The sequence below is a fragment of the Mustela lutreola genome, chromosome 6 (assembly GCF_030435805.1).
Source record: "Mustela lutreola isolate mMusLut2 chromosome 6, mMusLut2.pri, whole genome shotgun sequence".
NCBI lineage: Eukaryota > Metazoa > Chordata > Mammalia > Carnivora > Mustelidae > Mustela > Mustela lutreola.
In genome coordinates, this window is record NC_081295.1 from 88080087 (window position 1) to 88107245 (window position 27159).

The 27159-nt window shown below is 53.3% G+C and overlaps 1 protein-coding gene across 1 annotated transcript in view; it reads right to left on the reverse strand.

The window, feature by feature from the left end:
- Positions 1 to 24652, reverse strand: part of LRFN2 (leucine rich repeat and fibronectin type III domain containing 2) — a 174271-nt gene extending 149619 nt beyond the window's left edge. Inside the window, exon 1 of the mRNA XM_059177874.1 lies at positions 23890 to 24652. The gene's annotated coding sequence lies outside the window, so the exon portion shown is untranslated. The remainder of the gene's footprint in view (positions 1 to 23889) is intronic.
- Positions 24653 to 27159: the final 2507 nt, after the last annotated feature.

A 27159-nucleotide genomic window follows, 5' to 3' on the forward strand; every position in this document is an offset into this window, starting at 1 on the left:
AGAAAAGAAAGAAAAGAAAAGAAAAGACATTTCTTACTGTGCGTTCCAGTCAATAAAGTTTGAAATCCACTAGCATAGATGATCCGGAGGACCCCCCGATCTACTCGACCCTAACAGACGTGTGCTCCCTCTCTGAAATGTCATTCGGCAACTGCATGGAGCATCTGAGCTGTCGGAGCGGTCCCTCACCCCAGTGTCACCAGCAGACTGTGTTCAGCAGGCAGGCACATTCAAGGGGGCCTCTGGACATTCGGTCCTCAGGGCTAGGAAGTGGTGCCAGGAGCTCAGGCCCCAGACGGAGAGCAGCTGGGAGGAGCCCCGAGCCCCTCTGATGCCCTCTACAGTTGGCCATGGGAACTCCTCCTCTGCTTTCCAGGGAATGAGAAGGAAAGAGGGGACATTGTGTGGGCTGTAAGAAAGCTGGCCTTCCCTCGTGGCCTTGGGGCTGGAAAGGAACCCCAGGCAGCTCCTGCAGCAACCCTCCTTTTGTAGGTGGGGAACCTGAAGCCCTACAGAGGGGGGCCCAATGGCTGGCTTGGGGACGGACCAGGGAGAGGCAGCCATCTCTCCTAACACCTCACCAGGAGCCCTGCTTCCACTGCTGCCCAGACCTGAGGGGCCGGCACACTGGGCAACAGGCGGGCCCCATGGCAGCACCCTCTCCCTGCTGGGGGCTGGCTACCAAAGTTCCCGCCAGCTCAGTGGGTCTAGGGAGCCGCTGGATTCATGGGTTCTTCTCGCACTTTCTGGGGGAAGCAACAGAGCTAGAGGGTTTGGAGGAGGTTGCTCAGTATGGAAGGGTTGAAATGAGGGCAAGGGAAGCACAGCCCTTTCAGACACAAGATAAACAAGAGCCCTGGCTTTCCCCGCATTGAGTCCTAGCAGGAGAGTCAGGATGGAGAGGAAATGCCAACGAGGTCAAGCAGGGCTGGGCTGAGGGGTTGGAGGAAGGAGGGGAGGGTTGCAGCAGGCCTGGAGGGCCCACCCCAGCTGCTCACTTTTCTGAGGCTCCAGGTGTACCCTTCTCCCCAGGAGGCCTCCCCTCTCTACCCTCTTCTCTAACTTCAGGCTGCAGGGAGCCCAGGGCACCCCCCCTCTACCTGCTGAGCAGGAGTCCAGGAGCCCCTAGCCAGGAAAAAAGTCTTGCTCACCTCTGTAGCCCCAGGGCCCAGCCCAGTGTCTGGCTCCTATCAGATAGGAATTTGAAGAGTGAGTGAGTGAATGAATGAACAGAGCAGAGACTGAAGAGCATAGGACCTGCCCTCTTGTATATGACCAGTCCAGCTTGGGCATGACGACAGAGAAGTAGAAGAAAATCATTTAAAAATGAACATATGATGAGAGACAGCTAAAGGACATAGATGAGGAATGAGGTAGGAGCTGAAGGCAAGGCTGGACTGGAGTAATCAAAGAAGACATCCTGGAGGTGGAGGTGAGGGGAAGGTAGGGTTCGGCTGGGCAGAATGAGGCACCACGGCACAGTGCACGGATTAGGGAAATACAGAGACATGAAGGGTGCTGGGAGAGTGGTAACTAGGAAGGGGGCCAGGCCATCAGGGAGGGCATGGTGGGAAGGAAGAGGAGAAGATGCACATCTTCCAATTTCACGGCCCCCCAGGGAAACAGGGACACTCGGAGAGGGCGTGGTTCTGCCAGAACCCTGTGACTCCAGCCAGAGGCAGGGTTCATTAGAGTCTCCCTCTACTGCCGCTGAGGCTTGAAGGGTCTCAGCCACTGGACAAGCAGAGGGGAGGGGTTTCCTGGTCCTACTGACACACAGCTCTTCATTAGCCAGAGAAAGCTCTGAAAAAAAGCCAAGTCTATTTCTGTCACCTCTTGGAGGTGAAGACTTTTCTAGAAATTGCCTATTGAGCCTCCATTGTACATGCAAAGGCACCTGCACACATGCAGTACACACACACACACACCATTAGGCCCAATATAGAGCCTGCCCCTTGCTGCATCCACCAAGGGACTCCAAGCAAGTCTTGGAGGGTTTGGCCATGGAGGGTGTGAGGGTTGGTACGTGGGTCTCTGTGTGTAGGAGTGTGGATCGTAGTCCTACAGCCTATGTCTAGATTTTGACCGAGTGCTATTGACCCACCAGCGGGCTCTTGGCCCCACCTGTCTCTTCCTGAGGGCTGACTCTGTAAAGATCCCTCCCTGTACACCTGCACGGTACCCACAGATGACTCGGGTGCGGATGAGGCCTCTCCTGGTCCTGCTCTTGCAATATCTGCCTCCCTGCATCCTGTCCATTGCTCAGTGTCTGTAATTCTATCTCCCTCCCCCTCTAGCCCAGATACATAAGGAAGAGAGCAGCAGGGGCAGCCCCGGGGCCAGTGAACTCCTACGCCTCCTCCTCTGGGGGGTCCTCAAGGGTCCTCAGGCTTGCGGATTTCTGGCTTCTTCATCAAAGGGAAGAAGAGCATAGGGAGCCGCAGCTGCCAGGGGCTCCTTCTCAATCCACAGTCATGTATCATGTGCAAAGACCATTAGGAAGCAGTGGTTTTTAGGGGGGTTCCATCTGGATGAATAGCACCTGTTGCTATTTTTAAAACAAATTTCTTTGTGACTAAGCTGGGATTAAGCCGAGGCAGAGGTAGATATGGAAGCAGCTGAGTCCCCAGACAGTCTGCCTTCCCATCAGCACAGAGGGCCTGCCATGAGCCCCGGAGGCCATGCCACAAACAGTCTCATCTCTTGGACAGCCAAGAAACAGGAATAGAAATCAGGGTGGAAGCAAGAAGACTGCAGAAGCAGCACCGGTCTCCTGTGGTATGTCCAGCCCTGTCCCTGAAGTTCAATGGCTCACCCCACCCTCAGTCACTTCTGCCCCATCACCCCACACTGTGTGCCCATCAGTATAACTCTGAGGCAAGACCTCCTTGTATCGCCATGTGTTAGGTGAATTTATGGAGGCCCAGGGAAGTTAAGTAACTTTCCCCAAATCCCACAGCCAGTAAAGGAAGTTCCTAGGATTCAAACCCAGATGTATGGGATTCTGAGGTCCAGCCCGATGTCCATTAACCATCCGTGAGCCAGCTCCAAAAGTGTCTGGCGTCCAGTGGAGGGCATTGGAACCAAAAATTACAATAGACACTTTCAATCATGGTCATGACCAAGGGTTAACAGCAATAGTTACCCAGACAACATTTACTAAGGCCCTACCTTGAGTGAGCTGCAGCCTGAGGACCTGGGGATACAGGTAGACAAGACAAAGTTCCTGGACTCATGGAGCTTATTAATCTATGACCTATCCAGTTGCCCAAGCCACAGATCTAAGGTGCATCTCTGATGTGTCCCTCCCACGCATAGCACCCCTAGTCTGATCAAGGTATTGTATAACTGTCACCACACCCTGTTGATTTCACCACTTAAGCAGTTCCAATCTGCCGACTTCCTTGCATGCCACCTCTACCCCCCAGTCCAAGCCATCATTCTCCCTCTCCTGGACTATTCTAATGGCCTCCTCACTGGTCTACATGTATCCACCCCACCATCCTCCGAGCGGCTTACAATCCACCAAGCAATTACAGTGAGCTTTTCAAAACATAACTTTGGTCCCCCTTCCCTTCAGTTATAAGCCTTCAATGATCTTTTCCGTTGCTCCTAGCAAAAATACTTCTTAACTGCCTCTGATGCTCTACCTATCTTCCCAGTCTTTCCCTATGCCTTGACCACAACAACCATCTCCACCATCCTTGTGACCATAACGTCCATCCCACGATCATCCCAATGTCCTCCACTGCCATCCCCCTCCCGCCACCATCACTGCAATTCTCGCCATCATAGAAGTGTAAGTCTTGGTAAAGCAGCCCGTCCACATGTGTGGCCACACCAGGTGCTCAGTGCAATGATGGAAACAGATAGCCCCGCTGTCAAAGCTCTAATCATTTGAGACATGGACTCAGAAACACATCATCATTGCACCTCTCTGTTCAAGTACAACCCTTAAGAAGGATCTGGAGTTCCTAGCCTTCCCACATCTCTAAGTAAATCTCCCAATGTGTAGTCAAAGGGAGGACTGCTCTTCCTGCCCCAAGGCAGGGTGTGTAACTGTCAGGACCATCTGAGAGGGGATTTGGACCCTAAGACAGATCACTATGGGACTCCCTAACACTTACATTCCAGCCAAACCTTGGGATAATGACCTTTGAGAGTGGCCTTAAAGAAAAACATGAAAAGTAGGCCCATTTCCTTTGAGCTCTTAGGGTATGATGTGCATGGCTCTTCCATCTCGCAGCTTTAAGGATAAGGAAACAGAAGAGGGTCACGGAAGACACCCTCTTGATCAAGGTCATACTGCAAGTCCCTACGACAGTCAGGCTCCACAGTCAGCCTCCGAGACCCCCATCCCTCAGCCTACCTGGATTCCTAGAGAAAAAGAAGTACAGAGGGAAGACACTCAGGGAGAGAACAGCCTCCTGCTACCACTGTCCTCAGCCCCACATCCCACCTAGAAGAGAGCAGGATACTCTTTCTCTGGGCTCTGGGCTTCTAGCTGTCCCCCATATTGAGAGGAAAAACAAAATGATGGACACGGCCTGCATTGGCCAAAGACACAAAATCATGGGAGATGGGGGGGGAGCCTCTGGTTAAAGCTGCCTTGGCCAAAAGGAGACTAAAGAATTTCTCCTTAACTCAAGGCCCTAAAGGACTCCAGGGGAGGAACCTGACTACTTTATTGCTTAAAACCAACTATTCCAAAGCTGTCTGGGTTCTTGGCTTCCTCTCTGGGTCCTCATCTTCCTCCTCTCTCCTTCCGATCTCAGTTCCAGAAGAGATATGCGACATCAGGCAGAACTTACTAAATATGTATTGTGCATTCATTTCCATGTGAACACTGATTGCTTACTGCTCTGAGGACTTTGTGTGCCTTGACCCATTTAACCCCATGGTGGCCTACAGCAGGGACAGTGCAAACTGGCCTGCTAAAATGGAGGTGCTGGTGAGGGGGCCCTGGCAGGCATCCCCCAGAGACCCTGCCTCCCCAGGTGAAGTTCTGGGGTTCTTCTGGAAAATCCCTAACAATCGCCACCATGTTCTTTGACACCCCTAGACAGCCTGCTGGGGAACAGAAATGCCCAGACTAACCATTCTGCCAGCTACCCACTGATCAGTTTACCCCTCAATGTGAAAACAAGATTCACTCTTCCCAGGTGGTCTGCAGTCTCTCCCTCTCTCCTCCCTCTCTCTTATCAATCCAGTTCTTGCTTTTATAGTTGACAACAGTCTCCGACTGTCCCGTCCTATGAGAAATGGTAGGTGCAGATAGAGGCTTGCCGGCAGCCTGGCCTGGCCTACACCTCCCTGGGAAAGTGGCCCAGACTGTCCTTCCACAGCACAGGAAAGGTGCACCTGGGGCTGCAGTGTTTGTCCATGTACTGCCAACCCCCCAGTCTCACCACTGTGAGCCGGCAGCTGGGCCTGGAATCTCTAAGATAGTATAGAGATGGGGGGAAACTGAGGCAGCAGGTTCTCTGTCACAAGAAGACTCACATGCATCTCAGCCATTAGCCACAGCAGCTGACACGCCCCATGTGGGTGTGGGGTAAAAAAAGTTGTTCACATGGGCAGCAGCAGGGCCTCCCACAAGGTGAAAATGAAGATGCTTTATAGCCCGTCCTGTCCCGAATCCTTCCCTAATGCTACGAAATATGGTGGTAAGTACAGCCTATGTCCTCTGAACTGGATGGCTGGTCCACCATGCCCGGTGGCCCCGAACTAACTAAATGTTTGTGAGTTCTCACCCCATTTTATAGAGAAGGAAACTGAGGCGCAGGGAGGCCAAATGACTTGCCCAAGATTACACAGCCTGTAAGTGGCAGAGCCAGACTGGAGCACCCAGTGTCTGTACGTGGGACGCAGCGTGGTACTGTGGGTGGGTGGTGGGTCACTTTATAGAGAGCCCTGCCATCCCAAGGCAGCTCTGGGACCCACATCCATGTACAGGAGGACAACTGAAGAAGTAGATGGGAACAGCTCGGTGGCCAGGGAGCTGGCGGTCGGGAAGCGGGACCTCCGCCTACGAAGCAGGGAAGGATAGGAGGATGGGAGTCTGGTGCTTCGGCGGGGGTGGGGGCAGGTGGGGGACGGGGGGGTGGCAGGAACCAGCCTGGAACCTGAGCAGAAACAGGTCCATTCAGATCGCAGACAGGGAGGGTATCGTGGACCAGGAGGCGGGCTTGGAAGGGGCTTCCCAGTGAGAACAACCAGCTTGGGGGCCCCAGAGCTATGGAGTAGAGACTTTTCACTGTGACCTGGTAGTCTGCCTTAGAACCCAGACAGAAGAGCCGTTCGGTGGTCAGGAGGAGATGCAGTTTATGGACACACCAGCCTGGGTTACATCCACGTGGCTTGTGGCAAGGAGGCAAGCAGGAGTCCTGCACTGATCAGATTTCACTGTGCAGACACACCAAGGAGGACTAAGTCATTAAAAAGGGACAAGCATGTCCGCCTTCCCGGTATGAGCCAGGCCCCGAACCGCTCTTACAGTAGCAGAAGGCCTTCTGTGCTCTGATCTGCTTGCCTTCAATGTTCCTCCCGGTAATCCATCCTCCACACATCCACCCAGGCCAATTTCCTTACAGGCAAATCGGACCGTATCATTCCTAGCTGAAAAGCCTCCCAGGCTCCCTACTGGCTTCCCCACAAAGCCTAACCTGAGCTCCTGAGTATGGCATGCGGGCCCCTACCGAACTTGGCCCTGCCTTCCTGGGCTACCGTCAACTCCCTGCCCCTGGTCTCTCTCTACAAGAGAGACCAAGGTCTCTCAAGGTCTTCAGGTCTCCCTGCAAGGTGTCCCCAGCTACAGGATGTTCTCGCTGCCCTGAATGCCTGCCCCTCCCCATCTCTGATGTTCACAACCCAGGAATCTGAGTCGCAGGAGAGCTTGAAAACTCCAGTGGCTGGGCCACACCCAGAACAGTGAAACCAAACTCCCTTGGGAGTGGGGTCGAGGCCCCCAGGTGACTTCAGTGCACAGCCAGGGCTGACATCCACTGTTCTCTCTTTAACCAAACCCAACCTACTCCCTTGAAGATTCCGCCCAGGTGTCTCATCTAATCATTAAATATTCAGTGAGCTGGGCACTATTCTAAGCACTGGCTATAAAAATAATGATGATAGCTAATATTTATTGAGTGCTTGCCACGTGCCAGACACGGCTCTAAGAGCTTTACATATATTAACTCATGAAACCAGCACAATGCCTCTGTGGGGTAGGTCCTATTATTTTCCCCATCTACACACAGGGAAATGGGGACACAGAGAGGGAAAGTGACTTCCCCGGGGTCACACAGCCGGTGAGCACCTGTTGCAGGACCAGTTTAAGCACCCGGCTGTGGCCCTCGCCGTTGTTCACAGGCTGCAAAAGAGAAGCAACAAACAAACAAGCAAACACCAAGTAGAGAAAAGGATATGGGAAAAAAACAAAAGACGTCCTGAATGAAAGCAGCAAGGGACCAACTTTAGCCTGGGGGTGGGGGGGATGTCAGGCCATCCCCTGGGAACATTTCAGTAGACACCTGAAGGAGAAGGATCCAGCCAAGCTGGGTGTGAGGAACCGGTGTTCCAGACAGAGGACCCAGTGAACTGGAAGGCCCAGAGGTGGGAAAGAGCATGAAGCAGTCTGGGAACTGGGGAAGTCCAGTAGGGGGACGGGGGGTGGGCACACCCAGGGGAGAGAAGCTGATGGGACCAGTGTTTCGCCAGCCACCTAATGAATTAGGGTTTTATCCTGAGGGCAATGAGTCTTCAGCAAAGCATGCATACTGTCTGAGGGTGGGCTAGGGGAGCCTGGGGAGGCAGGACCCTCAGGAGACTGTAGTGGCCATTTAGAGAAAGGTGACCAGAGTGGAGCCAGAGAGAAGCAACTTCTAGAAGCTCTCCCTGTTCCTCGCTTCCAGTCGAGATCTATTAGAGTGCATTATAACTGCCTGTTTACCTCTCAGCCTCCCCTGCCGGACAGGGAGCACCCTGAGGGTAGGGACCAGGTCTGGCTGACCTGTGTAGCCCAGCAGCTGGCCAATGCTAGATGTTCGGAGACACCTGTCATTGGCAAGTGAGATAAGTGGAGGCATGCCTGGCCGACAGTGGGCCGAAGAATGTCAAAGAAGGGAAGGCACCAGAGGAGGTCCCTGTGCTCACTTTCTCCTCCATAGATCTGGGGTTTCACAGACTTTGGCCAGAAGAAGAGGATGCTGCTCTCCCACTGCTCCCAGCATAGCCCCTCTTCTCCATCAGTGAGAAGCAGTGTTAGCACCCTAAGTAACGGGCAAGGGTGGCCAAGCCCGTCCCTTCCCCATGAACTTGATCAAACTCCCACTAGGCAGGGCGATTGGAAAGGAGGCAGCCCCAGTTCAGACCCCTCCTAAAACAGCAGAACCTCCAAGTTCCACGTGGTGCCAGACACTTTAAATAGCCCAGGTATCTAGCTGCAGTTTGGGCACCAACTGTTGCTCTGAGTTTCCACAGTGGTAGTAGGGCCGGGTCTGGCCTTGGACCTTCTGTGTTCCTTCTGTGTTCCTCCTTCTGCTGCTATCACCACTGCCAGGGGAGCCCCCCCAAAAAACCGTGTGATGCCCCACCTCTGTCCAGATCAGAGCAGGGCAGAAGCAAAGGGACGAGAAGGCTCAGAGGGGCCTCCCAGGTCCCATGGCCAGCAGGTGGCAGAGCTGAGGCCAGGCATCCAGGCTCCCAGACTCCTAGATCAGGGTTTGGTCCATGGCAATTTGCCACCTGCCTGCCCTCACTGCTTCTTCAGGAATGTCCTTGTGCGGCAGTGCTGAAGCTGCCCAGGGCACACAGCACTGTCTCCTGGGCAGAGGAAGCCAGGTCCTGCAGAAACAGTAGGGACCCCCTCTGCACCCCCACAGGCCATTCTGTCTCTTTGCTAACAGCACGATGGTCAAGGGTGTAGATCCAAATCCTGGCTCTCCAATGTCCCCGCTGTGTGGTCCTGGGCTAGTCATTTAAACCCTGCCTCAGTTTCCCCACTAGAAACTCCAGTGACAACAGTCCTATGTCCTAGGGTGGTTGCAGGGGGTTAAGAGTTAATAAGCATAGAATGCTTAGAACATTCCTGGCAGGTAGTAAGGACTGATTAGTCCTTACTGATTAGTCCAGACTAATCAGTATAAGTGTTAGTAAGAATTTCTTGGGACACAGTCAAGGGACCTCAGTCACTATACATGCCTAGGCTATTCGCCAATTCATCCATGCCTCAGTTTCCCCATCTGTTAAAGAGGGAAGTAATTTGTCCATATGAGAGGCTCGAAGACAACCACAAAATTTCAGTAACTATGAAAAGAGCTTAGAATTAAAAAATATATATACCTCACAAGTGGGAAGCTTGATGGCCAGGTGACCCCCAGGCAGATGAAGGGCTCCATAAATCACTCCCAACAGCAGGCTTCCTGGCTTTTATAGGCACTAAGGCCCAGGCCACTTTCCTGAACATCATTCAGAATTTATAGACTCTTGTCACTGTCTTTCTCAATTCTTTTATTTAGTTGCTTCAGAAGCAAGCCTGGGGTTAATAGATCTTTTGCTGCCCTTCCAGGAAAACACAGTCCATGCTATATAGTCAGTGCCCAGCCAGTGGGAGCCCGAGGGGGAGAGAGGTGCTGTGGGGCTGGCAGCCTGTCCACTCTGCGACAGGCTGCCTCCTCCACCTGCCAGGGGGATCCAATGACACCCCAGAGCCCGAAGATGGGAACCTGCCCTCTGCACGTGGGACCCAGTGATGACTGAGACCTCCTGCCTTCTAGGAATCTGAACGGGACTGGGCTCAGCTGGGGGCCTCCTCCCACTTATCGAACAGGGAAACCACAACAAGAAGTGCCAGCTGAGAACCTCTGATGAAACCTCATCCTGCTTCTGTCCCTTACAAGCTTTGTGACGTTAGCTAAGTTACTTGACCTCTCTGAACTTCTGTGTTCAGAGCTGTAAACAGGGCTACTGTCTACTCCACAGGCCACTGGGATAAAGAAATGAGACCATGTACCATGGAGGCAACCAGGAAAAGATACAAAGGGAGGTGTAGCAGAGTGAGCAAGAGCATAGGGCACGGGTTCCAGAGAGCTTGGGCTCAAATCCCAGCTCAGCCACTTCCTGGCTGAGTGACCCTGAGCAAGTTACTTTATATCTCTGAGTCTGTCTTGGTTGTCTCTTGAGTATGCTTTGGATAAGATTATCTAATTCACAGGGTTTTGTGAGGATGAAATAGGAGACTGCCTGCCGGAGCTTAGCAAATGTGAGCAGCTAAGAGAGGCTGGCCCAAGGGAAGCTAGTGTGGTGGTTAAGGGCAGTGGGAATCAGACACAATTGGGTTTAAATCCTGGCTTGGCCATGCAGTTTCTGCGGGACCTGGGATTCATCCCAGTGGCCTGGAACTTCCCCAGTTTTAAAACTGAAAGTCCTGCATCCCAGGAACCCCCTTAGTCTCTGGCAAATAGCCCCTTTGTTCTTCTGAGCCTCAGTTTCCACATCTACACAGAGAGTAGTAATAACTATTTGCAAAGGCAGAGAGGAAACTAATGGAGAGAATATGTGTTGATCATAGCTCCAGCAGACAATCCACAACCAGGGCCAGGCACTGGAGTGCTTTGTAGATACTCACTCATTTCATACTCACCACAACCCTGGGGATTCGGTGCTGCTATAAGCCCCATTCTACAGAGGTGGAAATTGGGCTCCGAGGGGAGTGGCCTGCCCAAGGCCTCATAGCTCATAGGTGCAATCACTAAGATTTGAACCCAGGCTGTCTGGTTTCTGGGTCTCACCGTGCTGGACTTCCTCTCACATAACAAGTGCATAACAAAGTATATAACAAAGTACTCTTTATTGAATAGTACCAATTAATAAGAAAAACAAAAATCGCATCACCCCCCTGAATGATGTTCCCAGCTTGGGTTCTGCAAGGGGTGGGAGTTAATGATTTTGAACCCATGGGAGGGAAGTGAAGGGTCCCTTTACCATAGACTTGACATTTTCCTTGGTTGAGAACCCTTCGCCTGGGCAGATGGTACAGAGCCTGGCAAGGGAGTCTGGGCCCCTGAAGCCCCACTTTGCAGCAGGTCCGTGGGAGCCCCGATATGCAGGCTGCACCCCCCCGGGAGAGCTTACTTCCAGCAAGTCAGGCCACAGCAACATCCTCAGGCTCAGGCCCCGCTACTCACTCTCCTCCCCGCCCTAGTAGGTGCCGTGCAGAGGCAGATGGAGCAGGGATTCCTGCTTGTCCCAAAATGCCTGCCTCCTCTCCCCCGTGGGAAAGAGAGCGGGGATAGTGAGATGAGCTGTGTTACGTGACCCAGACTCAAGCAATGACAGCATCTGCTCAGGATGGAGGCAGGAGGCAGGGACTGGGTGGAGTCTGGAGAGGAAGGGCCTGTGGCTGTAGTCCAGAGAGAAGCCGGGACTTTTGCTCAGAACTTCTGCTCAGACAGGTGTCTCAGGCCACAGAGGGCAATGCCCAGGAGGAGCCCCCCAGTCAGGGACGGGGCTGGATGCTGCCGAACATCCAGGCACTCTGAGCAACTCCTCTGATGCCCACTGGCCTGCTGTGTCCCTGGGAGCCAGGTCCAGCTTGGAGATGGGCCTGGATCCCAAGCAGCTTTGCCAGTGATTGGTGCAGAAACCCAAAGAGCGAGGGTAAGTGCATGAAGACAGTCCATCGGGACCTCATGGAGGTCAGGACAGCAACATGCTTGCAGGGACACAGGAAAGAAGGAGGCAGATGGCCAGTGAGCCACCCAGCTGGGATGTTCAACACCCCTCCCCTGTGCCTGCCCTCCTGCCCTGGCCTGGCAACCCCAATTACAGATATTGGGGGCCCAGTCAGGTCCATGGCCCCCACTCTGGGAGCATTTCTAGCTGGCGCAATGGACCCTGTCTTTCCCTTAGGTGTAGTGAAACAAATACAGACATTGGAGGTGTGTGAGGCCAACAATGTCTCTAGCAACACGGTAAATCCAGCTCCCCCTCTCCCCCCATCCCCACCACCCTCTCAGCCCACTCCAGCCCAGGGATCACAGCATGTGACAGCCTGAATCGCAGACAAGAGTGTGGGCTCAAGAGTCATGCCACTGGGTCTCAAATCTAAGCTCTGCCTTCTTACCTGCATGACCTCGGTCAAGCTATTTGACTTCTCTGGGCCTGTTTTCTCACCTCTAAAATGAACATAAAGCGGTGCTCTCCCCAAAGAATTAACGTGGGGATAAAACAGGTCCACAAAGCTTACATTAGAATAATGTCGGGCCCACCATAAGCATTCAGTACCCAGAAGCCCTTATCCTGATGGTATGATACCATATCATTTTGATCCAACGTGACCTGGTCATTCCATTAGCCTCTCTGAGCCCAATTTCCCCACCTTTAGGTGTTGATAGTTCTGCTTCCCCTCCTTCCTCACCGTCCTGGGGTCCAAAGTAGATAAACATGGCTGCAAGCCGAGCTTGAAAAAACTATCAAGGGCTGTTGTCTATGGGGAAGGGATGAACAGAATATATACTCTCAGAAATATTGGATAATATAAACATAATACTAGCAGGTTATGATACAATGTAAGATAATACTCTGCATTAAAAGCCGAATAGAAAGAGAGACAAGACAGATGGAGGAAGAGGAGGAGGCAGAGAGATCCCGAGCGAGACAGGGACAGCGAGTGAAGCCTGAGCTTGAAGAGCAGGGAATCAATGTTGTACTGTAATTTAAAAACCAATATACAGTAAATAGCAGCCCAGCACCACAGAGCAGCTGCGTGGCAGGGTGGACGGCCTGAGATTACTCACACCCCAAGCTGGGCCAGTCACCAGCTCCCGCCAGCCTCCCCTGTAAGTCAGGATCCGCCGCTCCCTCCCTGCTCAGATTTTATCCTGTAGCTGTCAGTTCCTGCCTCCCAATGACGAGCCGTATTTACATGGCACAAGATGTATGGCCCCAGCGGATCCCACAGACCTGGAAATGAGGCTGGGGCCTGCGTTTGTCCCCTGGAAAGAGTGGGTCTGGGGTGAGGCTTTGGTTCCAGGCAGCCAGGTTTTGTGGCAGGAGCAGGAGAACCTCCTGCCAGGTTTTGTGGCAGGAGAAGCCAACTGAGGCCCCGGGCCACAGTTGGCTTCCAACTCCTGCTCTCCCCCCGAGGGTTCTTAGCCTCTTCTGGCCTTCACTGCGTCCCTGACTCACTGCCTCCCTGACTCCTCGTGGCCACACACCTACTCTCCATAGCCATCCCGTGCCCCACCCTAGACAGTGACCCCATCATCTATTCCCATAACCCAACTCTCCCAGAGCTCCCGAAACCCCAGCTCATAAGCATTCCCCTGGGCCTGGTTTCTCCCCACTGGAAGTCTTCATTCCCTCTCTGTGTCCTGGCTCAAGGCTCATTTTCCTGCCCCAGATACTTTTCCAGCTCCATCAAACCAAAGTATCCAGGAGGTCCCTCTTCCCACTACTGGGATGGGCCCTAGGACATGGATGCTGGAGGCTGGGGGGCAGCAATCATGGCCCAGGGGGATGTCTCTCTCTCGCCTTCTACTCACATACAGACCAGGCTGAATGAAGGGTCTCCTTCTTGACAGACATTCCCCCTGTCCCGGTTCCACAGTCCTCTTAGGACCCCAAGCACAGCCCACCTCCATCCCCATCCCAGGGCATTCATAACAGTTTCAAAAAGGTCCAAATAAGTGCATGCCGTGACCCTGCCACTAACTCCATCCCCTGATGTACTGTGTTGTATAGATGCAACCCACCTTCCCCTGTGCCATGCTGTGTAGACCCAGTCTGGGCACGGAGACCTGGAACACGACAGAAAGTAGCACCTACACACACACACATTGTGCCTCCCTTCCCAACAATCTGATCCCAGCATCAAAAAGCACCAGGCAGGAGGTCCAGTTCTGAGCTCATCTGTCATGTTTACCCAAACCCTCCAAACCAAATTCCCCTAACCACTCAGCTGAACACAGTGTGGCTGTGAAGTAGAATGGAAACCCCAACTGGACCAGCAACCACTCTGGTAACCTCTGTGCCTCAGTTTCCCCTCATGCAATATGGATATAATCATAACATCAGTCTTGCCTGCCTGTTAGGATTGTCAGGAGGGTCCAATGGGATATGTGAGAGTATTATGAAATTTCCCAAGTTGCCATAGAATTTAAGGGGTGCTTATTTGAAAACAGTATCAATTAAGTTGATCTACAGTGTTCTTCTCTGCACCTAGGGAAATGCCATTATTATACCCACTATGAATAACTACATCTCATGCTTACACAGTGTTCACTGTGTGCTGGGCACTGCTCCAAGCACTCTACATATAGTAATCCATTATATTTTCCTAACAACCCCATGTGATGGGTGCTATTATTAACCCTATTTTGCAGATGAGGAAACCGAGGGACAGAGAGAAGAACCAGCTTGAGTTCACACAACCAGGAAAACAGGACAGAGCGTAAACCCTAGGAATGGTGGCGGGGGGGGGCAAGTGCACACATAGTTTCTACATAAGAAGACTGCTGCGTCCCCATGATTTAATGTCTGAGTGTCCCCACATAATGCGCCATGTTTATCTGCCGCATCTTTCTCTTTGACGAAAGCTGCCCCAGGACAAGTAGCAGGCCTTTCCCCATTAGAGAAGGCTTCTCAAGGGTCAGGAACCTGCCCAGCTTATTTGGAACCCCCGTGTGCTCTTCCCTGCCAGCAGGCAACGCCCAGGTTCTTGCCCTTCAAAGGCTGGGCCACCATCCTCCCCGCAGTGTGATGGTCCACACCTGTAATGTGCTTAGAAGCCATGACTGGACAGAGGGCCTGGGATTTATGTCTATTCTAAGGTCTCTCCTCACTTCCCCTTCTCACCAGCTCAGCCCCGGTGACGCAGATAATCAGGCCAGGAGGAAGATTACATGGTTCCTCCAGGGTCAGCTGCCCCTAAATGGGGACCACAACCCCTAAATCTCCTCATCCAGTCAGTTTGCATTTGGGTGAGACGGTAAGATGTCAGCTTAGTAATGGGGCTGAGGAGGGCTCTGGGAAAGCAGCGTGAGACAACCTGTTTTATCTTTTCTTTTTCTTTTTCTTTTTTTTCAGTGTGAGAACATTTCTTAAGTGGTCTTCATTCCCGCCACCATCATCACCACCACCATGGTCTGCAGGTGTGTAGATCACGTGTGACCTTCAGCCAAGTCCTGCACCACGACACGCGCACACAGAGGTGGTGGGAATGCAGGTGTGGGAAGTCAGGCATGGGAATGCAGGTGAGGGAAGGCACGAGAAAGAAGCCAGACTGGGGGACGCCTGGGTGGCTCAGTTGGTTGGGCAGCTGCCTTCGGCTCAGGTCATGATCCCAGCGTCCTGGGATCAAGTCCCACATTGGGCTCCTTGCTCGGCAGGGAGCCTGCTTCTCCCTCTGTCTCTGCCTGCCACTCTGTCTGCCTGTGCTCGCTCTCGCTCCCTCTCTCTCTCTGACAAATAAATAAAATCTTTAAAAAAAAAAAAAAAGCCAGACTGGGCCCCCGCTCCCCACTTCTACCAAGTCCTGGAGGTCACAAACAGGGCTGGAAAATGTACAGGTGGTGGACGTGAGGGGGCTGCGTGTGCATGCAGGCTGGAGAGGTGACTCATCTCCGCAGCACCTGGCCTGTGGTACAGCACACAGTAGGCGTTCAGTAGCTGCTTGCAGAACTGCACTGAAATCTGCGGGGACTGCCAACCAGCCAGCCACGAGAGGACTGGGTGATGGAGCAAGGGCTGGTTCGCCAGATGTTAAACTACCAGGCTCTCCTGACCTGAGGGCTCACAGGGGTTAGAGAGGGCATGCTGGAACAAGCTAAAGGAAGCCTTGCTCCCAGGCCAGGCAGCAAATTCCAGTACCTACAGCCCTAGGAGCACAAAAATGCAAGCAAATTGGGGCCGTGGTGATGACAAGTCCCAGTTCTCTCCTGCGCCCTATCCACCTCCGTGGAAAGGAAGTGGATTGGGGTTGGGGCGCCCATGGGGTTGATTGAGGGCAGCACATTCCATTGCTGAACCAAAGCTTCTAAGAGCGACCGATAGGCAGGAAGGAAGGATCACCAAATAGCCATGTGAGTGCACACTTGTCCCAGGGCGAGTTCCATCACCCCATGCATGCATCTCCTGGGATCCAGTTTCCCATGGTTCCCTCAGGGAAAGAGAGAGCCTCCTGTTTCCCAGGGATGTTCTACAGCATGCCCAGTGACCTGTGGGAGCCCATCGTGGCAGTTCTGTTATGACTGAACTTTTGCATGGCATCTGAAGTCTGGCTTCTCATACAGCTGTGGTCTTCCTCATCTGAGTGTAGCTCCTCGTCCAAATGCAGAGGAGGGCAAAACAGGCACTGCCCAGCTCAGAGACACATAAGAACTACAGGAGACCAGGCACAGAAATGTTCTTTGTCAGGCGGCCAGTGCTCTGCAAGGGCTGGATGGCATGCGTCCATGTCTTTGAAGGAGAACTGACAGCAGCAGACAAAGGGAGCATGTGCTAGTGTGTGTGTACGTGGGTAAGAATATGTGAATGTATGTGAGCCTGTATGAATGTATGCCTGTGCAGGTAGGTGTGTGGTATGTGCACATGTGTATGAAGATGTAAGTATGAGAGTGTGTATGTGTCATGCACGTGTTTTTGCATGTGTGGGGGGGAGTGTGTTTATGTGTGTGAATGTGAGGGTGTGCAGATGTGTGAGTATGTGAGAGCGTGCATATATGCAAGTCTGCTTGTGGGTGTGTGTGCACGTGTATAACTGCACGTGTGAGTATGCAGGAGTGTGTGTGTGTGCGCGCGCACACACATGCGTGCACGGGCTGGAGTGAGGGAGGAAGGAGACACTGGCATTTACGCTGTAGCCCTGGGATCCTGGTTATTCAAAACTGAACTCAGTAACCTAGTAACGGGATTTGGGGCAGGTTTGCAGCAATCAGAGGGCATCAAGCTGAAGGAAACATTGGGTCAGCACTGCCCGGGGGTGCAGAATGAGAAGGAAGCTGGAGGACTTCTGGGGCCTGGGAGGCTCAGCCAAGGTACATTTCCTCAAGCAGATTCAGGGACTTATAAATCAAAGGATCAAACACCTGAACTGAAGGGATTTAAGAAGCCTTTGGCCCCACTGCACAGGCGAGGTCAGAAAGGGAGATGGGCTACCCAAGTCACTGCACGAGATCCTGGAAGAGCTGAATGGGGAAAACTCATTCAAGGCTCCCCTGCACAGCAGGGAGTCCACCACTACAGCCCTGGTGCCTTGTACTGTAAGAGGACCTCTAATCTTTAACCTCATGACCCCAGGTCACCAGCCTGCTTTTCTGCCCCAGCAGGACCTATGTGGATGTAACAATGGTTTCATTAAGGGGGGGGGGGCACTGAATCAAGGCAGAAACCTTGCCCACCCCAAAATCTTCAATACCTTTTTAGAATGGCAGGACCTCATCTCACAGCCCTTGTTAGGAATTTCCAGGGGTTTCCAGGAGCTCAGAGAGTCAAACATGCCTTTACCCTCATTGACATCATCCTGGAGGCTCCCACATCTCTCTCTCGTCAGACTCTGAGACCCAAGCTGGAACCTGAACTGAGCTCACTCCCCAAGCTCCTCCAAGTCCTACAGGCTGAGTGACCATATATCACTCATTTGGGGGACCAGGAAGGGTTAAATCTTATAGCAAGAGACCTAGTTTACAGTTACAATTGGCCCTGGAACTAAGGGCCACGAATCTCCACACAGTTGGAAATTAATGTATAGCTTCTGACTGCCTCAAAAACGCAATTACAAATAGCCTGCTGTTGACCAGAGCCTTACTGATATCATGGCTGGTGAACATGTATTTGTGTGTTATCTGCATTTACATACTGTATTCTTGCATTAAAGCTAAAGAAAGGAAAATGTAACTAAGAAAATCATAAGAGAAAATGTTTTCAGTACTATACTGTGTTCCAAAAAAAAATCCGCATGCAAGTGGACCTATACCATTCAAGTCCATGTTGTTCAAGGGTCTATTGTCAAAAGTAAGAGCCTCCACAGTCTCAGCTGGGGACCCAAGGGAATCCCCTACCCCAGTTTTATTTGACTCAAGCTGCCTTAATAGGGCACCAGATGAGGAATCACAGGTGAGAAGGATCCCGCTAGCTTTGGGGAAGGGAATAGGGAGTGAGTTTTCAGGAAGGGGAGATGGGAGGACCAAACTGATATTAGGGCCCTGAGTTTGGACAAGAAGGAAGACCACTCAGTGCTGGCCTAGGTCAAAGTGGGGCAGGTGAAGGGATGGGTTGGGGGATCTGACCCAGAGGAAGGGGGCTTAAGAGAGACTCGGCGTCCTGCTTCTCACCGTGATTGTGTCTGAGCACACTGAATGGTGCTCAGCTCCTGCCAGTGGGGGGACAAATACTGGACATGCCCATAATAAATGCATTGAACTCTCAAGAGCCCAACTTTGGGATTTTGCAGTCTCTCGTGTTCCAGCGCTGCTGCTGGACTGCTTCAAGTATTCCCAGCGTCTACGGCAGACAATCCCATGTAGGTTGATAAATTACAAGAGCTCAGTTTAGTTACTTAATCCGGCTTGACACGGTTTAAAACCTAAGTCCCGTCTCTCCGGTCTCAGTCCCTCAGGCTGGTCTGGTCTCCATTAGCCTCGCCCTTAGAGGTATTCAAGAAAGAAGGCCCAGATCTGTCCATATCCAGGGTGGCCTGGCTCTGAGTTGCTCTGAAACCAGGCCACATGTAGTGTCCTATCTCCTCTCCAGGACCCCCAGCCCTTTAAACATCCTGCAGCTACAATGCAAGGAAATCACCTGGAAAAAAGTAAAGACTGAAGGATGAGGACAAGTAGAGGCAATGTCACTCCTTAAAATTGCTTGCTGCATTTGAACTCAATGGTTTAACAAGCCAGTGACCCAGCACACGGCTATGTCTGCTCTTTGCCTTCTTACCTCTTGTCCTTCACCCCTCTGTTCAAAGACCAGCCTTGGGTTTGGGGGCCGTGCATCCAACCCCGCCCCCACTTCCCTTCTTGATAAAATGAAGATGCCTATTCAGGAGGTCCAGAATGGGATGGGGTTTGCGTTGCTGGCCTGCTCCCCAGAGATGCTGATGCTGCTGGCCCATGGACCACCCATGGGGAAGTGACCTGTCACTGAATCTGTCCTCCTCACCATCTCCTGGATTCTCCCAGCTTCCTTATAATCCACTTTTTTTCTAAACCTGGTCTGTTAGCCCTGAAGCATGCATTCTCATTGGGGACAACAGCGCCCCCAAGGGGGCAAACATTTGTTCTTGGGAGGGGTGAAAAAAAATTTTACTTTTCCTGTATGAGGCACAGAGACACCTGCAGTACATAAACAGATATGCACTATACCTATGGTATTAAAATCCATCCTGGGGTGCAATTAGGTGCAAATACTGTCTAAGAAGGCTCCTTGGAGAGGGTAGCAGTGAAAAGAAGGTCTAGAAACATGGGCCTAAGGAAAATGCCTTCCTCCTACTCCAGTGCCAACCTTCACTGATGCCTGCCTGATTACAAAAGTAAATGATGTCTATGTCATTGTGTCCCTTCCTAGCTGCCTGCCACCGGTGCCACCCAAATGTCTGGTCCACATGCCCTTCTTCTGCAGGTTCTGAACCCTCCCTTTTCCCAAAAGGCATAGCCCCCACCTGGCTGGCCTGTGGCCTTATTGGTTAACCCTAGTCCCACATGAAACTGATACTTTAGAGGCTACCTTCCATGCCCTCATCCCTAAGAAGTGGTACATTTAACATTTTACTTACTTGGCTTCAATAAGGAAGGGGTCACAAACATAACCCTGAGCACTAACTGTATTATTCGCTGCATCAAGTGCTTTCACACGTGCGTAAGCATTAGCATCCTGACTCATCAGTAAGGAAATGAGGCCCCAGGGAGTAGAGATTTGCCCCTCACTCAAGTCATACACACAGCAGAGCTGGGTTCCCAGACCCTCTGTCTGGTGCTCACTCCACTGTCCCGTCTTCTGTCCTACCCACAAGGACGGTGTTGCCTGGTTGAAGGGAGCTAACAAACTGGTAGGAGTGAGCAGGCAGGGCAGACAGACATGTGCACAGGCAAGGCTAGGCTCCCAGGGTCTGCAATGGGGCTCTGAAGTCAGCCTCCCCAGGAGGTTGGCAGAATTTGGAGAGGGACAGGCCCATGGGGCCCCCTGTTCCTCACCTGCAGGACAAGGCGTCCCAAAGGACTTAAGTGTGTGAATTAGCTTTAAATCAGACAGACATGAGAGTCGAGTGACTGTTCTGTCCTGTATTAGTGACCCGGTGGGTCCCAACTTCTCTGAACCCCAGTGTTCTCATCTGGAAGGTAGGGTAGCAAGAAGGGCAAATTCACAGAACTGGGAGAATTCAATGAGATCATAATGTGAAGGGCTTAGCAATGTGCCTGGCACATAATAAGCAACTAAGAAATTGTTCCAGGGAGCCGGGCCTGACTGGCCTCAGGAATTTCTCAGAATATCCATTCTGCTTGTTCAGTACCCCACCCTTGAAATCTCCCAAATCCCCAGTAACCTCTAAGAATTTAAGAGAAAACAAAATTTGTCTTCTATGGACTTCTATGGGCTTTTGCTCTTCCTGAAATCCTTATCTTCCCCCAAGGAGCCCTCCTGACTGCCCTCACTCTGAGCAGGCTGGACACGACTACTCTCCCTGGTCCCCATCTTCATATCTGAAGATTTGCTCCCTGAAAATACTTCTTCTTAGACATTATGGTGAGAGCTCCTCCTCCACTCCTATTCTGGTTGGTTCATTAGTCAGACCCTGCTAAATACATACTGGGTCTGAACCTCTCTCCCCAGCTTGGTGTGCCCCCTAACTCCACAGATGGGACCCAGGTCCAAGTTTGGGTCCCGCACAGACCCCAGCAGGAATCATGACCATTCAATGGGTCTGGACCATATACCACCCTGTTGAGGCCACTCTTGGGCAGCAAGCGGCAGAGGCAGAGAAGAGAAGGCAGTGGCCAGGTTCTGGGAGAAATTTCACACTCAAGCCTCGGACTGGGAAGGGTGACGAATGACACTTGTAAACCACAGAGGCTGTGCTTCCTGCGCAAATGTGCGTGGCTGTAAAAGTCTGAAGCAAACAAGAAAGAGAGGGAGGCAGGTGCCACAACCCCAGAGGTGAAATTTGCTTTCCGAATATCAATTCCCAAAGTTTTCTGGAGGGCTTCCTGAAGTCTTTCAATGATCAGTTTACCCGTGACAGCATCAAACCCTCCTGAGAGCTAAGTGGGTGGGGAAAGCTAGAGGTGCTACCCTCCTGTCTCTGAGGGGCCTTTCCCCCTCCAACAAAACACTCCTCCAGCTCTGAGCAGGGATTTGGGGAGCAGTGAGACAAATAGGAGACTATAAAACATCTGTGCGGCATGTGCTCTTATTTCCTTTCATCCAAGGAGAACCCAGAGGCTCCAGGGATCAACCAACAAAAATGTGGCAGAGCCAGAATTTGAACCCAGGCCCTCCAAATATAGGTCCAATTCCAGAATATGCTGACTCTAACCCTTCAAATAAGCTGGACCCTAAAACACCAATTGTGTTAAGAAAAATCACAAAACACCCAAATTGTTGCTTTAGTTGGAGAGTCCATTTCCACTTGGCTATCCCTCTGCTATCATCTCTGCTTTCAGTCTGGAGTCCTCCCCCACCAGAATGGGAATGCCCCAGATGCCAATGATGGTGGTCCTCTCCACCCTGGCCAGGGGACTTTCTGAAAGGAGGAGAGGCCCTCCTCACCCACCTGGCTGGAGAGACTCCACGACCCTGACACTTGGGTGGCGGGAAACCCTGGGTCCTTGGTTGCGCAGCTGAAGAAAGCGGATTAACACTCTAGCCAAACCAGAGTTTGGGTGGCCAAAAACCTGCCAAGTTTCCCCAGTGGCGCCACCTACCTCATCTGCATTTCCCACCCCATCTCCTCCTCATTCTAGCCTCCCAGGAAGCTCCGTGCTCACTTTCTCTGAGGCTGCACTCCCCAGCTTCTCAGACCAGGGCCTGGGCAAGGAAGCGGCACCGCAGAGAAACAGAGAGCCTGAGCCCCAGCAGCCGCCCCGCGGGCACCCTGTCCAGGCGACCAGGAGCTGCAGCGGGAGCCGCGCCAGAGGCTGAGACTGAAATGCCAAGTTGGCTGTTTGTATTCCCCAGGGCGAGGGCAGGAAGATAAGTAACGATATCCCTGAGCAGGAATTAGACCAGAAGCTCTAAATTGAGGGCTGGGCAGGGGGCCTGAGTAGATGCATCTGAGGAACCGGAGGAGAGGGACGGACAGAACTCTGTATCCCAGCCAGAGTCAGAAGAGAAAGACGACATCCCAGCGTCAGCGGAAGGGGCCAGGGCAGCTGGTGTGGTCCGCGGAGGCTGACAGCTCCAAGACGAGGCCCTCATGAAAGCTTCCTTCCGAGTCCTCCCTGCGCGATCCTGACCCCCTCCAGCCTCCAAAGTACCCCACACCAAGTCCCAAGCTGGCTATGCTCCCTGGTGTGTGGCTGTATGAAGCCAAGGGCGCAACCCCAGGACTAGGGACCCACACTCCCAGTCTCCCCTACCTCGAGTCCCCCACCTCAGCCTCCCCATCATTAGTTCTAAACTGCACCCCCACTGCACAGACAGCAGCCCACCCAGAACCTTCCACCCTGGTCCCTGCAACTTCACAGCTCAGAGCCTGGCAGTTTCCTCCCTAGCCTTGCTCCTCCCCAGCGGTAGGGGTCGGTTTCCTGAAGCAGCCAGCGCCCTCCCCCAGCCCCACAAGACCAATCAGCCCATTGCAGCCACAGCGCCCCCCCCATACACACACACACACACACACACACACACACACACACACCACTGTGGCAAGCCAGGGGGTCAGCATCTATAGCCATGCCTAGGATTCCAGCTCCCTGTGTCTGTCTGTCTGTCTGACTATCTGACTCTGGTGTCTGATTCTCAGCAGGCACTTGGTGTTGGCCTGGTTCAGTCCCTCTGCAGTCTCCGCTCAGGTTCACTCCTCATTCTTTCTCAGGCTCTGGCTTTCAGGGGCTTGCTTGGTCTCCCTCGAACTTGCTGCCTATGTCCTTTGTACCGGGGTGACAGGAAGAGAAGCAGGACACCTCCCTGTCATTGCCTTGGGGTCTGTGCAGAGTACAACACCCCGGACCTCAGATCAGTCCATCCCTCTTCCTCCTCCCTGCCCAGGCCAACCTTTTAGAACCAGGGCAGGGCTAGGTGGGAGATAGACCTACCAACCAGGCATGGCTAATGCCAGTTTCCATATTGCTTCATCATGCCATTCAGATGCCCCAAGCTGCACACACACAATCCCCCTGATCTCCCTGCCTTCTGCCTGAGGCCAGGACAGGGCCCTGAGCCTGCCCTACCCGCCTCCCCAAACTGCAATGATGCCTGCCTTCCCTCCATCAGCGCTGAATCAACCCCTTCGCACCCAGCACTACCCAACCCCACCCAGCCCACAGAGCGCAGGGAGCCCTGGCGTCTGACCCAGCCCCCAGCAATAGCTCAAGCCAGGCCTCGCGTGTGGGGAGATGCAACAGAGTGGTCTGGCGGCAAAGTTCTCCTGCTGCTTTCAACGTTGCGGTACACCTGAGGCTCCCGTCTCTCCCTCCTGCTTGCCGTCCTCACACGGACCCACTCTTCTCGTTCCTCGCCAGAGTTTCACCCCCACTCCAGGGGAAAAAAGAAAGGAAAGGAAACCTCCCGCGATAAGGATGGGCGAAAAGAGAAGGTGCCCGCACGAGTGCCCGGGTGAGGGAGTGCTCGAGTGAAAAAGAAAGGGATGCAAAGTTCCCGGTTCCCTCCGGCGCGTTCAGCCCCGCGCCAAGCTCCGGCAAACACAGAGATCGCAGAAACGCGGCGGCGGCGACCACTTACCTGGGCGAGGCAGCATCTATCCCCGGCTGGGAGGTTCCGAGGCCGGCTCCGCGGGGCGCCCGGGCTCCCCGGCTCGGCCACGCATCCTTCCCCGCCCGAGACAGGCTCGAGCTAAGCTCTCCGGCTCCGGCGAACGCAGGCAGATGGTGGCCTCGGACGTCCACGCGGGTAGAGCCCTGAGCGGCTTATTCTATTATATCCATGGCATTTAGCGAAAAGAAGGGAGGAAAAAGCACAACTTGTTCTCTTCTCTTCCAGATTAAAAAAACAAAAACAAAAACGATAATCCCCCCTAGGAAAACGCAGGTAGGATTCTCCAGATCGAAGAACCCTGGGCATTCCCAGGGACCTCGGGCATCTTGGAATGTAGGGTGTCTTCAAGTTCAGACGAGCCAGCCGGGTTGTGCGTGTGTGAGTGTGTGTGTGTCTCAGCGAGAGCGAGCCAGGCACTCACACCCACACACACACACACAAACACACTCCCCCGCACTCCCCGCGTGCACACCGCCCCCCGCGCGCGCGCACACGCGCGCACCCGGACACACACACGCACAGCGATCACACGCGCAGATCCGGGAGGGAGCCTGGCTGGCTGCGGAGGCAGCGCGGGGCCGGCGGTGGAGAAAGCCCAGCGGCCGGAGGCGCCCGGGAACCCCGGGCAGTGCGCACCGTCCCCGCCGAGCTCGCCGGCGCGGCAGCCCCCAGTGGCGGCCGGCGGAGCTGCAGGAGCCGGGCCCGCCGCCCAGCGCAACCCCTTCAGCGGCGACCTACACCGCCGCCGAAACCGGAGGGATTCGCGGTCCCCTCGTGGGTGGCGCGGAGACGGCGAAAGCCGGCCAGCGGGCCCTGTGCAGAGGGCCGGAGGGGCGGCGGGCAGGCCGCGAGCCGCGGAAGCCGGGAGGGCGGGCTCAGCGACCCAGCGGCGCGGGCAGCCCCTGCGCAAGGCGAGCCGGGCCGCCGGGGCTGCGCCGCTGCGGCCGGGGCCGGTGCTGCCGCCTCACGTGCGGAGCGCGCCGTGCAGCCTTCAGCCCGCCGCCTGCAGGACGAAAACCCGCCGCGCCGGCCCCGCGCTGGTGGGTGGGGGCTGGGAGGATCGCGCCCACCCAGCCCAGGTCCCAGCCCCGAGTACCGCATCCTGGCGAGGGACCCGTGAAAAATGAGCCCCGGGAACACGTACACACAGACTTAGACTTTCCGTGAGTATCACGGGGATCCGTGAGGTGTGCAGTGGCGCCGGCTGTTCGCACAGCACCTTTGCAACTCTTTCCTTGCCTGATCCTCCCAGAAACCCTCATCAGACACAGGAGGGAACTGAGGGCCGGAAGAGTAGAGCGACTTGTCCACTGCACGTAGCAGGTAGTCCCTATTCCAAGCCGACTGTGAGCTTAGCATCAGAAGGTCTGGGTCTGGCCAGGGTGTCATCTTCCTTTGGCTATCCTCTTTGCGCACTAGAATCAGCAACCTGTTCCTGGGAAGGCTGGACTGGGTTCTCCTTTACTGGGTTTCCCAAGAGGGACTTGTACCTGTCCCACTGAAGGAAATGAAAATTTGAGATTCCTGCTGGTACTCTAGCTGGTAAATCCAGAGGCAGGGAAAATGTCTCAATCTATCTCTTATTTCCTAATGGGTAGCACCTCCCCGGCACCGTCCCAAATACCCACGGGGAGGCACATGTGGCCTGCGGATGTGTCTCTGCAGCCCAGGATTGGCTCAGCTGGATAAATTTGTAATACAAGACCCTGCCTCCTACCTGTCTATGCTCACAGGTGAGTGCATACTGACAGAAGCCCAGGCACCTAGACTCCATGTCCCGGGCACCCTCTCCATGGGCATCCAGGGAAACTGCCAGGTCAGCCTACTGCAAATTCTAAAAAGCAGGCCCTTCCTGACAGGGATTCTGGAAAGGAAAGCTTGGGGAGAGGGGGGAGGGGTGCATGACCAGGATCAAAGTCAAGGTATATCCGGGTGTGCTGGCTTAAAAACAAGAAAGGCAGGAACCGCGGGGTGGAGATACAGGAGGAGAAAAGAAAGGAGAAGGAGCTGGAGGAGGAGGTTCTTAGAAGGAGGTAGGGGATAGAAAGGAGAAGTGAAGCAAAGAGGACTGGAAAGGGTGAGCTTAGCATGGCCAGTGTTTGTTTTCCTTGCTTACCTGTGGTTTTGCATGCCATAAGTGGGGGTTTCTGGGAGGGGGTTAGGAGTGGAAGGAGGAACTATACCTCAGACTCAAGGCTCTGAATTCCCCCAAGAGAAGGGGCAGAAGACCTGGTCATCTCCTTACCCTACAGTTACCCATGAAAGAACCAAAAATCTAGTGGCAGGGATAAGACCAGGCTGGCACCAGAGAAAAATGGAGCTGCTCTGGGAAACCAAAAAAGCACTAGGATAACATGGAGAGGCCAGGCACCCAGGGATGGGGAATGGATGCCCCAATCCCTGCTCCAAAGTGAACCCAATGCCTCATCAAAAAGTTTTCCCAGCTCAGAGAAGGAAATGGATATACCATGAAGAGCCGGGACCTGGATCATTTCTTTTCTTTTTTTAAAAAATGCATATGCATGAGATTTATTTAAATGAACGGTTCATTTCTTGCACTTTGGGTAATTCTGAGGACAACTGGTTTATTTTTCGAATCCTCACCTAGCCACTGAGCATGGGGCTAGGAGTCAGGTGGCCTAGATGCTCAGGATGGCTTTGTACTAACAAGCAATGTGACAATCCCTTCCCATTGGAGGGTTGGACTGTGTTCTCTCTGAGGGCCCGCCCAGCTCTAGGAACCCCCACCCCCAGGGATCTTGGCATTTGAATCAGGGTGGGGACCCAGGTGTACCTTGGGATGCCAAGAGAAAGCCAATCTACCATTACCATTCACAGTGGAAAACCCCCAGAAGATAACCCGAAATTCAATAATGAAAAGCTGAATGATGGTGGATTTTTTTATTGCTGGAACAAACCCACTAGGGCTGGGGAGGGGTACTGCTGTGCCAACTACTGGGTGCTTTTATTAACTGCTGACCACAGAGGAGAGCCTGTGCTTGCCAAAGGGGTGCGTATGGCCTGGGAAGGGGTGAAGGAGCAAGGAGGAGAGCAAGCTGCTGCACAAGCCGTTCTAATGATGGGCATTTGGATTCTTCAAAATGTCACATTTTCACCCTTCTAAATAACGCCGTAATGGACATCTTTGAGCTTAACTCTCCACCCACATTCTTGTGTCTCTGCTTGCACTAGATTCCTGGAAGTAGGACTACTGTGCCAAAGGACATGTATATATCT